Below are 12,743 nucleotides of genomic sequence, written 5' to 3' on the forward strand. Positions count from 1 at the left end.
ACTTATCTTTCACTTTTAATATCCATGGTAACTACTCATGAGTGAACTACAGTGGAAATATAGTAGAAAGAACTCATTGGCCAGGGGTCTTGCTACAAGGAATTATCTTGTAAAGTTAACTTACTTTGACAAGTTCCAGATGTGCTTCGTAGCAGAAATACTGAAATACAGGAACCTAGTATAGATCACAGAGATGTGATTTCTTGCTGTATAGAAGATGAGTGTTTAGTACTCATCTAAACATAGGATCTAAAAATTGAATATAATTTTTCTGCTTACAGGATCTAAAATTGAATATAATTGTGTTTTTTAATTTTATTTTTATTGGTAAAACTGCTATTTATTTGGGGTGATATGCTTTATACATCACATGCTAGAAGACACTGTTCATTCTCATTCCTGGGCCTCCGTTTTCCCTTTCCTTTTATTTTTCGGTAGCCACATTCAGTCTCTTTCTTAGCTATGTGATGGTTGGAAGAAACAGGGACTATATATGTGTGTGTGTGTGTATATATATATATATATTTTTTTTTTTTTTTTTTTTAGACAGAGTCGCACTCTGTCGCCCAGGCTGGAGTGCTACCTTGCCTCCCGGGTTCAAGTGATTCTCAGGCCTCAGCCTCCCCAGTAGCAGGGATTACAGGCTCTCACCACCATGCCCAGCTAATTTTTGTATTTTTAGTAGAGACGGGGTTTTGCCGTGTTGGCCAGGCTGGTCTCCAACTCCTGACCTGAAGTGATCCACTTGCTTTGGGTTCCCAAAATGCTGAGATTACAGATGTCAACCAACGCACCTGGCCAGCTATATATTCTTAAAACATACAGCTCATGATCTTCAGGGTGCTTAGAAGGCAAGCGATCCTTTTTAGCTCCCTATAACGTATTATCTGAGATCACAGTTATCCTTTTTGAGAGACGACCACATGGGGATATTTCTAGGTAGTGAGGACATAACCCTAGTTTTGTAATACCCAGAGGACCTACCAGCTTCCTAAAGAGGTGTCATAATCCGGAGCTCTACATTTTTAGACATTTGTGGTACTCTAGCCTTTTCATGTGGCTAGAGAGAGAATAATGTACTAGCAAACATAAGTATCAACATAGAATTTGAACCATTCAGAAGGACTAGAATCACTGCTATGGACGGATGTTGAATAATTTTATTGACTTTACCACAACCCATTCCCAGCTACACAAGCGGCAGCAAGAAAAGACACCATGTGTCTTTCCCTTCACTTTAATAGAGGCACTGAGTATTGCTGGCTTCTCCACCCCCTCACGTCAAAATTAAATGCCAGTCACTGTCCATCCATAGTCATGCTGTTAACAAAGACTTCAGCATAGAGACTCCTGCAATATTTCCTCCATCTCCTGCCTTGTGGAGGATCATGGGATAAGTGTATTTTTTCACACGGAAAGAGTAAGCTGGTGCTCTCCTGTCAAGAAAAAGAAACTACCATTAGAAAGCACTAGTTACAATTCTTAGCTGTTGTAATTAACAAATACTAAGTAAATATTTGTGTACTTTGTTTCTCCATATTAAACAACTCATGTATTGCATGGTAAAATTTTTTCTGCGTGCCTTAGTGACATTTGGTTTATCTCTATGTTGACTTCACAATGCAAGCTGCAATTATGATGCTCAGCAGTTGGCAAACCTTTTGCATAAAGGGCCAGCTAGTAAATATTTTCGATTTTGTGGGCCACACATCTCTGTGGCAGCTACTCAACTCACCTCTGCCGTTGTAGAGTGAAAGCAGCCATAGACAATACTAAACAAATGAGCATGGCTGTGTTCCAATAAAACTTTATTTATGAACACTAGAATTTGATTTTTATATAACTTTCATGTGTACCAAATATTATTTTACACACTTTTTTCAATAACTTAAAAGTGTAAAATCCATTCTTAGCTTGCAGTGTGTACAAAAACAGGTAACAGGCTGGATTTGTCTCACAGGGGATTTGGTCTATAGTTCTCAGACCCCTCTGATGTTCCAACCTCAAACTTACGAAAGTTAAGTTTATCACTATATTTAAAGCTTCAAAGTTAATTGTGCCTATGCCTCCATTTTAAATTTATTTTAGGGTCAGGCATGGTGGCTCACACCTGTAATCCCAGCACTTTGGGAGGCCAAGGTGGGCAGATCACCTGAGGTCAGGAGTTTGAGACCAACCTGGCCAACACAATGAAACCCCTCTACTAAAAATACAAAACTTGGCCGGGCATGGTGGCGCATGCCTATAGTCCCAGCTACTCAGGAGGTTAAGGCAGGAGAATCACCTGAACCTGGGAGGCAGAGGTTGCAGTGACCTGAGATAGCACCATTGCACTCTAGCCTGGGAGACAGTATTTTTCCCATTAATAGCTGAACTGAGATAATCAGCACATTTTGAGACTCCATCTCAAAAATAAAAATAAAAATAAAATAAAATTAAAAATTTATTTTAGTATTTTTGAGAAGGGGCAGTGATGGATAGCCTAACTTGAAAATTCTTCTTTGGGATGAAATTTTATATTTAAAACTTAAAACTGAGAAGATAATTGTTCTAAATCTGAAAAACCACTAGCACTAAACCCCGATTAATATTGCTGTATTAAGTTATATCTTAGTAAATCGTCTTAAATAATGGACAGTCACATCTTTAGGTTTTTAAAAAATAAATGTTGGCTAATTACAATCTTATTCTGTAATTTTAAAACACATAAGAATATGAAAAGTTTTGTACAGTATTGATATATCATTTTCAAAATGTGTTCTTAAGCATATTTCTTTTCCAACAAAAAGGCACCAACACGAAGGGCCTGAACTTGAAATTTGTAGGGATTTTTCAAAATCTTAAATCATCTTCTTTAAAGATAACAAACAATTGGAAGTCAAGTCATTATGATTTCATCATAGTGGGTATTTTTCCCATTAATAGCTGAACTGAGATAATCAGCACATTTCAGAGTAGTACCAGATGCTAGCAAGTTTCAGTCCCTGGAGATGAAACTTGACATATCACAGTACTTGCTCCTTGACCTCCCAGTCCTAATAGTATTTTTTACTCTATATTGGAGCCCTAGGAATGTACAGATCTTAATTTTCATAAGTTTACATTTAAATTTTTAAAATATGAATTTGGTCCTGTGAGTCTCTCTGAATTTTAGTAATAATAACAGGATTTTTTTTCTCCAGAGTGTTTGAAATCTGTCTGTTTTAGGAGGAAAATATGTGTTATTTGTTTTCTTTGTATGCTGCAATTACCTTCAGGTGCAACATATTTATTTCATACTATAAATACTTTTTCTCCCTTGGTAGATTTGCAGGTATTTTTTAATCAAGTTTCCTATTCTTCATGTTTTTGGTTTTTGAAATTGGGTTGCAACTATCCATAGGTATCACCAAAAAAAAAAAAAAAAAAAGATAAATGAATAGATACACAACAACACTAGATAGATAAATAATTATTATACTAAACTTCTTGGCTTCCTTTAAAAAAAATTGTTTTTAATCTACTCCTGAGAGATTTGCATCTCTTTAAACTGTGCTACAGGACAATTGGACAAAAATTAGTATCTTTTTTTCAATAATAGAGCATGAAGTTACCTGTACTTGAAAACTGAATTTCAATTTGAAGGCAGCCTGAGTAAGGTATGAAAAAACTTAAAAAAATATATAGTTGAGGTCTCCTGGAAAACTGGATATCCACAAACAAATGAATAAAGCTGGGGCCAGGCACGGTGGCTCATGCCTGTAATCCCAGGACTTTGGGAGGCCGAGGTGGGCAGATCACCTGAGGTCAGGAATTCGAGACCAGCCTGGCCAAAATGGTGAAACCTCTCCCTACTAAAAGTACAAAAATTAGCCGAGCGTGGTGGTGGGCACCTGTAATCCCAGCTACTCAGGAGGGTGAGGAAGGAGAATGGCTTGAACCCAGAAGGCAGAGGTTACAGTGAGCCGAGATTATGCCACTGTACACCAGCCTGGGTGACAAAAGTGAGACTCCATCTCAAAAAAAAAAAACAAAAAAAGAATGAAGTTGGACCCTTACCTAACACCATTTACAACAATTAACTCAAAATAGATCAAATATCTAAACAAAGAGTTAAAACCATAAAACTCTTAGAAGCAAACAAAGGGACAAATTTTCTCAACATTAGATTTGACAATTATTTCTTGTATATGACACCAAAAGCACAGGCAACAAAAGAAAACAATTGACAAACTGTACTTTATGAAAAGTTAAGCTTTTGGGATTTTTCCTCTTGGGAGTAAAAACAAAACAAAATATTTGGGTATCAAAAGACACTATTAATAAAGTAAAAAGTCAACCCACATAATGGGAAAAAATATTGGCAAGTTATACATCTGATAAAGGATTAATACCCTGAATATAAGAGAACTCCTAAAGTTCAACAATTCAAAAAAATTCAAAAAATTGGCAAAAGCCTTGAATGTACTTTTCTCCATAGAAGATACACAAATGGCCACAAACACAAGAAAAGATGTTCAACATCAATAATTACTTGGGTAATGCAAGTCATAACCACAGTGAGATTCCACCTCACATCCATTAGGATGGCCACCAATAAAAAAAAAAAAAAAAAGTGTTGGCAAAAATGTGGGGAAATTAGAACTCTGTGCACTGTTGGTAGAAATGTAAAACGGTGCAGCTGCTGTGGAAAACAGTATGGTAGTTCATTAAAAAAACTAAAAATAGAATTACCATATGATCTAGCAATTCCACCACCAGGTACATATTCAAAAGAACTGAAAGGGTCTCCCATGTATACCCATGTTTATAGCAGCATTATTCACAATAGCTAAAACATGGAAGCAACCCAACTGTTCACTGACAGATGAATGGATAAGCAAAATGTGATACAGTCATCCCTCGGTATCCATGGGGGATTGGTTACCAGACTCCCCGCAGATACCAAAATCCATAGATCCTCAAGTCCCTTATATAAAATGGTGTAGTATTTTCACATAATCTAGCCAATCCTCCCATATATTTTAAATCATCTCTAGACTACTTGTAATACCTAATACAAAGTAAATGCTATGTAAATAGTTGTTATATTGTATTGTTTAGGGAATCATGGCAAGAAAACGTCTGTATATGTTCAGTCCAGATGCAAACATCTATTGTTCCCCCTGAATATTTTCAATCTCAGTTGGTTGAGTCTGCAGATATGAAACCCACAGATACAGAGGTTGTCTATGCACACAATGCATCTACATACAATGGAATACTATGTAGCCTTAAACAGGAAGGAAATTCTGACATATGCTACAACACAGATGAACCTTGAGGACAATATGCTAAGTTAAATGCGCTTGTCACAAAATGGCAAATCTGTATGATTCTGCCAGAGTTACTTAGAGTAGTCATATTTATAGAGACAGAAAGTAGAATGGTAGTTGCCAGGGTCTGAGAGACTAGGGAATGAAGTTATTGTTCAATGGGTATAGAGTTTCAGTTTCATCGGGTGAAAAGCGATCTGGAGATGGAAGGTGGTGATGGTTGCACAACTATGTAAATGTACTTAATACCACTGAACTGTACACTTAACAATGGTTAAGATGGTAAACTGTATGTTATGTGTATTTTACCACAATAAAAAAGGAAAAAATATATAGTCGAGGTCTAATCCAAATGAAGACCTTTGTGTTCAAAGGATCCTAGATTCCAATTTCAGCTCTGCCACTTTCTGGCTTCTTGTTATCAGTAATTTACTTAGTCTTTTTTTTTCTTTAAAGACAGGATTGGTCTGCCTCCCAGGCTGGAGTTCAGTGGCCTGATCTTGGCTCACTGCAGCCTCGACCTCTCAGGCTCAGGTGATCCTCCCACCTTCACCTCCCAAGTAGCTGGGACTGGAGGTGCACACCACCATGCCTGTCTAATTTTTGTATTTTTAGTAGAGATGAGGTTTCGCCCTGTTGCCCAAGCTGGTCTCAAACTCCTAGGCTCAAGCAATCCACCCACCTCAGCCTCCCAAAAGTGCCGGGATTACAGGAGTGAGCCACTGTGCCTGGCCAGTCTTTTCTAAAGCTAATATTTCTCATCTATAAAATAGGTCCAATAATTAAAGAATTAATAACACATAAAAAGATCTTACTGCAGTGCCAAACACAGTGCCTATGACAGTGTGCATCAAATGCATCCCCTTCCCTTACATTCATTATGTCCGTAATTCAGATATACATCAAATGGGATCAAGAAGGAATTGCAGAATTTTTCCCTTATAGCACTGCTATTGAACTTTTCTCATTTTTGTTTGGGATGCTTGGATAAAAGAGAAGTCTCCCAGTTTGATTGCTAGAATTTATGTCCCTCGATGCCAGTACTATGTTCTTTTACCCCATTCAGTGTCCATTTACCTCGTGAAGTGGCCAAAAGTGTCTATTTCCCGTATTATTCTAATGTAGGCCTAAACTTAGATATTATGTACTTACTTCAATTCCAGCTGTACCCTGAGGAAAGGGGTGGAGGGCAGAACGGCTTATCCCAATTTCCCTCAATAATTCACCAGGTTCTTATAAACAGGCCTATTTTAGAGGAGCAGTGGGCCACAAAGAAAGTGCTGTCACCAGCTGCCTAGCTCTTGTTGCGAGCCCATACCTTGTGTGCAGGGAGTACCTATTCTATTTGTTCATACTCTCCCACTGTTGACTCCAAAGCAGAATACTCTGTTTTGGGTGTTTTTCTAAGGGGAGGTAGAGGAACATGCTTTGTTAGTGACCCTTCTTGGACCATGACTTTGTCTGCTACTGACTATCATCTTCAGGAGGAAGCCAAAAAATGGCAGACTCAAGTCTCAATCCATCATCCAGGCATGTAGGATACGCATGGAAGCCCTTCCTATGTTTAGAGCTCAGGTCATCCCTTCCCTAACCTCTCATCCAACAGGGACCCACTGCTCACTAATCCACCTCCTCCAAAAAAGCTACATCACAGAGAAAGGGATGTATTTTCATTGGCTAATTTGTTCCTACGATTCACTTGTTAGAATCACTGACCTGGTTATTATTACTTCAACTGCTTTCTCTTGCAAAGGAAACCACATTTGGTGATGCTGGAAACAACATTCTTGTCAATCAGCAATGATGAAATCAGGGTTGCTACTTTTGCTTTCTTGTAAGCCTTGTACTTAATCAAACTAGATGCTTAGTCTCTTTTCATTATCTCTCAAGGAGAAATAAACACAGAATAGAAATGTCCTATATGCAGTATAGGGCCTCATATAGAGGAGACTAAAGAAATTGAAGCTTTTCCAAAAGAGACCATTTCAGGTCATCTATTTTAAGTTCTCTCTCACTCTTGCTCTCTCTTTTTATATTTGTATACATTTAAGGGGTACAAGTGCAGAGTTGTTACACGGATATATTGCATAGTGGTAAAGTCTGGACTTTTAGTGTATCCAGGACCCATATAGTGTACATTGTACCCATTAAGAAATTTGTCAACCATCACACACCCCTCACCCTCCCATTCTCCTGAATCTCCAATGTCTATCATTCCACACTCTATGACCATGTGTACAGATTATTTAGCTCCCACTTATAAGTGAGAATATGTCACTCTCCATCTCTAAACATTTGTTGAATAGGCCACTCAGCTTATAGCCTCTTCCTCCTATAGTTCATTTCCTACACTAAAGTAATCTCAATAAAGCAAGTCTATTTGTCCCTCTCTCCTATTTAATACCCTTCATTAGTTCTCTATAGCCCTCATTTTGAGAACGGCACACAAGAAACTTCATGATATGTCCCTGTCTACTCTCTAGCTCAACTCCTACCAGTCTTTTTCTTGCTGTTTGGGCTAAAGTAATACCAAAGAACTTAGAGTTCCCTGAAAACATTTGTCTATTTCAGTCTTCTTAGAATGCCTAGCAGAGTATCTCTTCCTTACCCTGTTGACATGGTAAACACCTATCAATTTTTCAAAACCCAGCGCTTTTCCAGAACAATTTTCTGACCCAAAGTTAATCACCTCCTCATAGAATTGTTGCTCAAGTCAAGTAATTAATAAATGTGTATTGTTTAGAAGAGTGCTTGGCCTGTGGTGAGCTCTATGTCAGTGTTAGCCATGATGATAATGACAATGATGAGATTTCCTTACACAGTAATTGACATATATGTGGTCAGTGAATATTTTTCCAATGTTATTGAATTTGTCAAATAAATGAATAACATGGAATAAGTGTTATTCATGTTACTGTGATAAAAGCTGGAGTACAGGTTGCTAGGGAAGCATGCACCCAGGAACTCAACCTATTCAGTTGAGAAAGAAATGTCTTGAGAAAGACATGCTCCATGCTGGGTCATAAAGGATAAACATGAAAACTGTCCACTTCAGCCATTAGATATATATATATATATCTCAAGCTACTTAAGAGTGGAGTCCTCTTTTTAGTCATTTGTATATTACAAGTACCTATTGTGTTGCTGGACACAGCAAGTGTGAGAAGGCATTCATTCAACGAAAAAATAAATTCAAATGTTAGGTGTCTTCCACGAGCTCTCCCAGAAGCTTTAAATATTATTTGGTTTGTGTAACAATCCTGTAAGGCAGTTATTTTTCTGTCCTACATTACTAATTGAGAAATCAAACTTTGGTAAATTTGTGGACCTTTGTATATTTCAAATTTTCTTGCTGCTTCATTGTAGTTTCAGAATTGATTTATAGCTTTTAGATTTTTAAATAATTTGCAATTTTATTTTTGAAATAAAAATTTTCCCCATTAAATTCTAAGTGTTTTGTCCTGGTATACTTTATAATGACTGGCTAGAATTTCATTTTATAACCTGGGAATTTCTACATTTACTTGGCCATTGCCCTAAGAAATAATTTCTGTTCAATTTCAAAAGCTATGTATTTGCTTTACTTTATCTTTTTTTTTTTTTTTTTAAGACAAGGTCTTGCTTTGTCACCTAGGCTAGAGTGCAGTGGTGCCATCACAGCTCACTGCAGACTCAGCCTCCAAAGCTCAAGCAATCCTCCCACCTCAGCCTTCCAATTAGCTGGGACTATAGGTATGTGCCACCATTCTGAGCTAATTTTTTTTTTTTTTTTTTGGTATTTTTTTGTAGAGACAGTGTTTCGCCATGTTGCCTAAGCTGGTCTCAAACTCCTGGACTTAAGCTATCTGCCCTCTTCAAACTCCCAAAGTGCTGGGATTACAGGCATAAGTGACCACACCCGGTCTGCTTTATTTCTATCCTAGGTTAATAAATTCCTCCAAGATAGGAGGTTCTAAGAGAGTTTGTCAGCTATTTATATATATAATAGTAGAGAGGGGGATAAGATTTCCAGTAAGTTTTCCTTTGTCATTTCTTTCTTTCCTAGTCATTTTTCTTTTTTTTCTTTTTTTTCTCTGTGTGTGTGTGTGTGTGTGTGTGTGTGTGTGTGTGTGTCCTTTGGTAGGGACATTCATGGAGAGAAAGATGAGCAGAATTATTTGAAAGTTGTTTTGGGAACTCATTCTGAGTTTACTGTACAACTGACCAGAGGCTCCCCATTTCTCCCAGAGTTAGAAGTTGCACCCAACTCAAATTTCCACAGGCCTCAAGGTCTCCAGTAGCTGGGCATCTGGTTTTCCCAGACAACACTTAGAATTACTCGGCTTCTAAATGCAGATTACCTGGTGCCTAAGTAGTTTGAAGTCCACTAATAAGATTGTTCTCATGTGCTCCCTCTAAGAAAGGAGGACACTTAGAGGATCCCTTTGTAACGGCACAGATCCACAATCTCACTGGCACAAACAGGTCCATGGCTTCCCTTGCTAACTCTGAGTTAGTAACTTCTTTCAGGCTATAATGGGTCAGCTGTGAGTTATGGAAGGGACAGATCCTGGGCTAGGCTATCTAAAGAAAACTTCACTGACTTTGGAGGATACAGAGAGAAACAAAAGATAACAAAACATACACACACACACACACACACACACACACACACACACGCAGCACAAACAGACCTGGAGACAGAATAAACATGTTATGAAGGAAAAATGGTAAAGGCACTGGTCTGACCCTAAAAAAAACTTTGTATATGTAGTTATCAAAATCTCTAAATAATAATTTTTAATCAACAACCTACCTTCAATCTGCTTACAGGAGACATAAGTGCAACCAACCATTTGAAACCTAATTTCTAGCTGAGCATGGTGGCATACACCTGTAATCCTTGCTACTTGGGAAGCTGCGGCAGGATAATCGCTTGAGCCCAGGAGTTCGAGGCTGTAGTGATTCATGATCATGCCACTGCATTTTAGCCTGGGCAACAGAGCCAGACCCTGTCTCTACTAAGTAAATACATAAATGAATAACAAAAATAAATAAATAAAACCTAACTTCTCATTGTACATTAATTCCATAGCCATTTATTAAATCCGTACTATGTGAACAGCCATGTACTAGGTATTACCGACAGGATCACAGAGAAAGGGGGAAAAAGTACCTACTAAAAATTAACTAATACAAGCTAACAATGTCCAGGCCTATGGGACCAAGCACTTTACATGTATTATGTCACTTTATCTAATTTAATCCCTATAGCAAACCAAGCAAATATTTGTTCATTTTACATTTTTGAAATATGAATGTCACAGATATTGAACAAGTTACACAGCTAGTATAAAGTTTATAAACAATTTGGCACTGTAGCCACCATTCTATTTGTGTGCCCTACCCTCCCGATAAAGACAAGAAACCAAACTAAGAAACAAACCAAACCTCAAGAGTTGTCTCCATTTGTAGATCTTTTGTTTGTCAATAAATTCAATATAGTCTTTCTGTCCCACCCCAAAGTTGCTCTTTCTAAAGGCTCTAATGACTATCTCTGATCAGTTCTGTATCCTCACTATTTCGTGAAGCATTTGCTATAGATGACCACTTCTAATTGTAAAACTTTCTGCTCTTGGCTTCTATGACATCGCCTTCTTACCTCACAGACTACTACTTTTCAGTCTCTTGCTGGTTCTTCCTCCTCCTCTGCTCAACTGTGAAATGTTGGAAGTTATCATAGCCCAACTCTCTATCTACAATCTTTGCTTAGATAATATCGTATAGTCCAAGACTAAGTTTCATCTACAAATTCATAAATGCCAAGTTTATTTCTTCACCCTGAACTATACCCCAGACCAATATATTCATCTGTTTCTTTGACATCATCAGTTGTATATCTTGAACTTGATTATTGTAAACGTCCTCCAGACAATGACCACCAGGAACACAACTACAGCTGAGCAACTTGGATTTATTGCTTGTTTCAGTACACGAGGATGCACACCATGGGGAACCATGGGATGTCTTAGGAAGAGGGTGTTAAAAAGGACTTGTTATAGAATTTGAGTTTGTGTTAGGAGATTTATGGAAGGGTTCAAGAAAGAGGGACTTTGGTCTGGATTGGAAGCTGTAAGGAAGCAAGGATAATTCTATAATTGGGTATTTTAGTAAGTATTATGTAGAAGGAAGGAAGGCTAGACTGAGGCTAAAACTATAATTGGTAAAGAAGCAGCAGGCGCTCGTATTAGCCAGGATAAGGAGATATTTGATCACTTGTATGGCTTGGGCAATGTTGATGTTTTGTCTATGTTCAGGTATGATTACAGAGTGATCTTACTTTTGTCTTGATCTATCATGGTCAAACTCTGTCTTGTCTTGATGTTCTGTGAAATTGTTTATGTTCAACAGAAGAATAAAAATGCTTAGCTTTGATTGCCAGGCCAGCTCAAAACAACGGCAAGCCACGCTGGTAGTACCAGGCCATCTCCTGGATGTCACGGTCTGCTTTTCTCTTTCTCAGTATCCACACTAGAATTCTTGATTTACTCTCTTCCACCTCACTCAATCAAAACTCATTACCTCACAGACTTCTATGTGGCACTACCACCCACACATATGCTAGCCCCAAAACCTAAGATTCACTCTTGATGATGCCCTTTTCTTAATTTTCCACAGCCAATCACCAAATCCCATTGTCTTCTTTCTTTTATTTCTTCCGCCATTGTTCTGGTCCAAACTACCATTATCTTTCTCCTAAACATGAAGTGCATCCTATTTCCTCTGCTTCCACATTTGCCCCTCTATAATCCATTCTCTTCATAACACATAGATCATATCACTCCCTTGCTTTAAAACTTTCAAATAGCTTCCTATTGTACTCAAAATAAAAGCCAAACTTCTTACCCTGGCTTTCAAGGACCACGGTCTGGCTTCTGCCTAACTCTCCACCCTCATCTATCTGGGACTATCTTGCCGCTCACTCACTACGCTTCCCCCACACTGGCCTTTCCTGCCCTGCCCCTGCAACATACCAAGTTCCTTTCTCTCTGCATTTGCCCTGTCCTTTCTTTGCCAGAACAATAGTCTCCCTGCCAGCTCTTTCTCATCCAGGTCTCTTTGAGAGGGCTTCCCTGACCATCTAGATGCCACCTTTCTAGGCACTATCACATCTTTTCATTTTATTTCCTTCAAGTAGTAATCAATACCGGAAAGAATACTGTTCATGTATTCATCCATAATTGTCATCGCTTCATTGGAATTTAGCTTCCTACAGGGATGGTGTTTGTCTTGCTCACTATGATTTCAGCCCCTAGAAACCCGCCTACCTCAGAGCCAAGGACTCAGTAAACAGTACACACTGCCTTCCTGCCACTGTGCTAATTTCTACTAACACAGTAACAAATAATCAGCATTTTCTGCTTGTTTTTAACGGAAAGTAGGGCACTCAATGAAAAGGAAATAAAAGCA

General features: G+C 38.2%; 1 long non-coding RNA gene across 1 annotated transcript; it reads right to left on the reverse strand.

Moving 5' to 3' along the window:
- Positions 1-1,142: 1,142 nt before the first annotated feature.
- LOC103886701 lies at positions 1,143-12,474 on the reverse strand. Its single transcript, XR_650480.4, has 2 exons — positions 10,725-12,474; positions 1,143-1,436 (listed from the first exon to the last, which is right to left on the reverse strand). It is a non-coding gene; the product is annotated as an uncharacterized LOC103886701 (long non-coding RNA).
- Positions 12,475-12,743: the final 269 nt, after the last annotated feature.

The sequence above is a fragment of the Papio anubis genome, chromosome 1 (assembly GCF_008728515.1).
Source record: "Papio anubis isolate 15944 chromosome 1, Panubis1.0, whole genome shotgun sequence".
Taxonomy (NCBI): domain Eukaryota; kingdom Metazoa; phylum Chordata; class Mammalia; order Primates; family Cercopithecidae; genus Papio; species Papio anubis.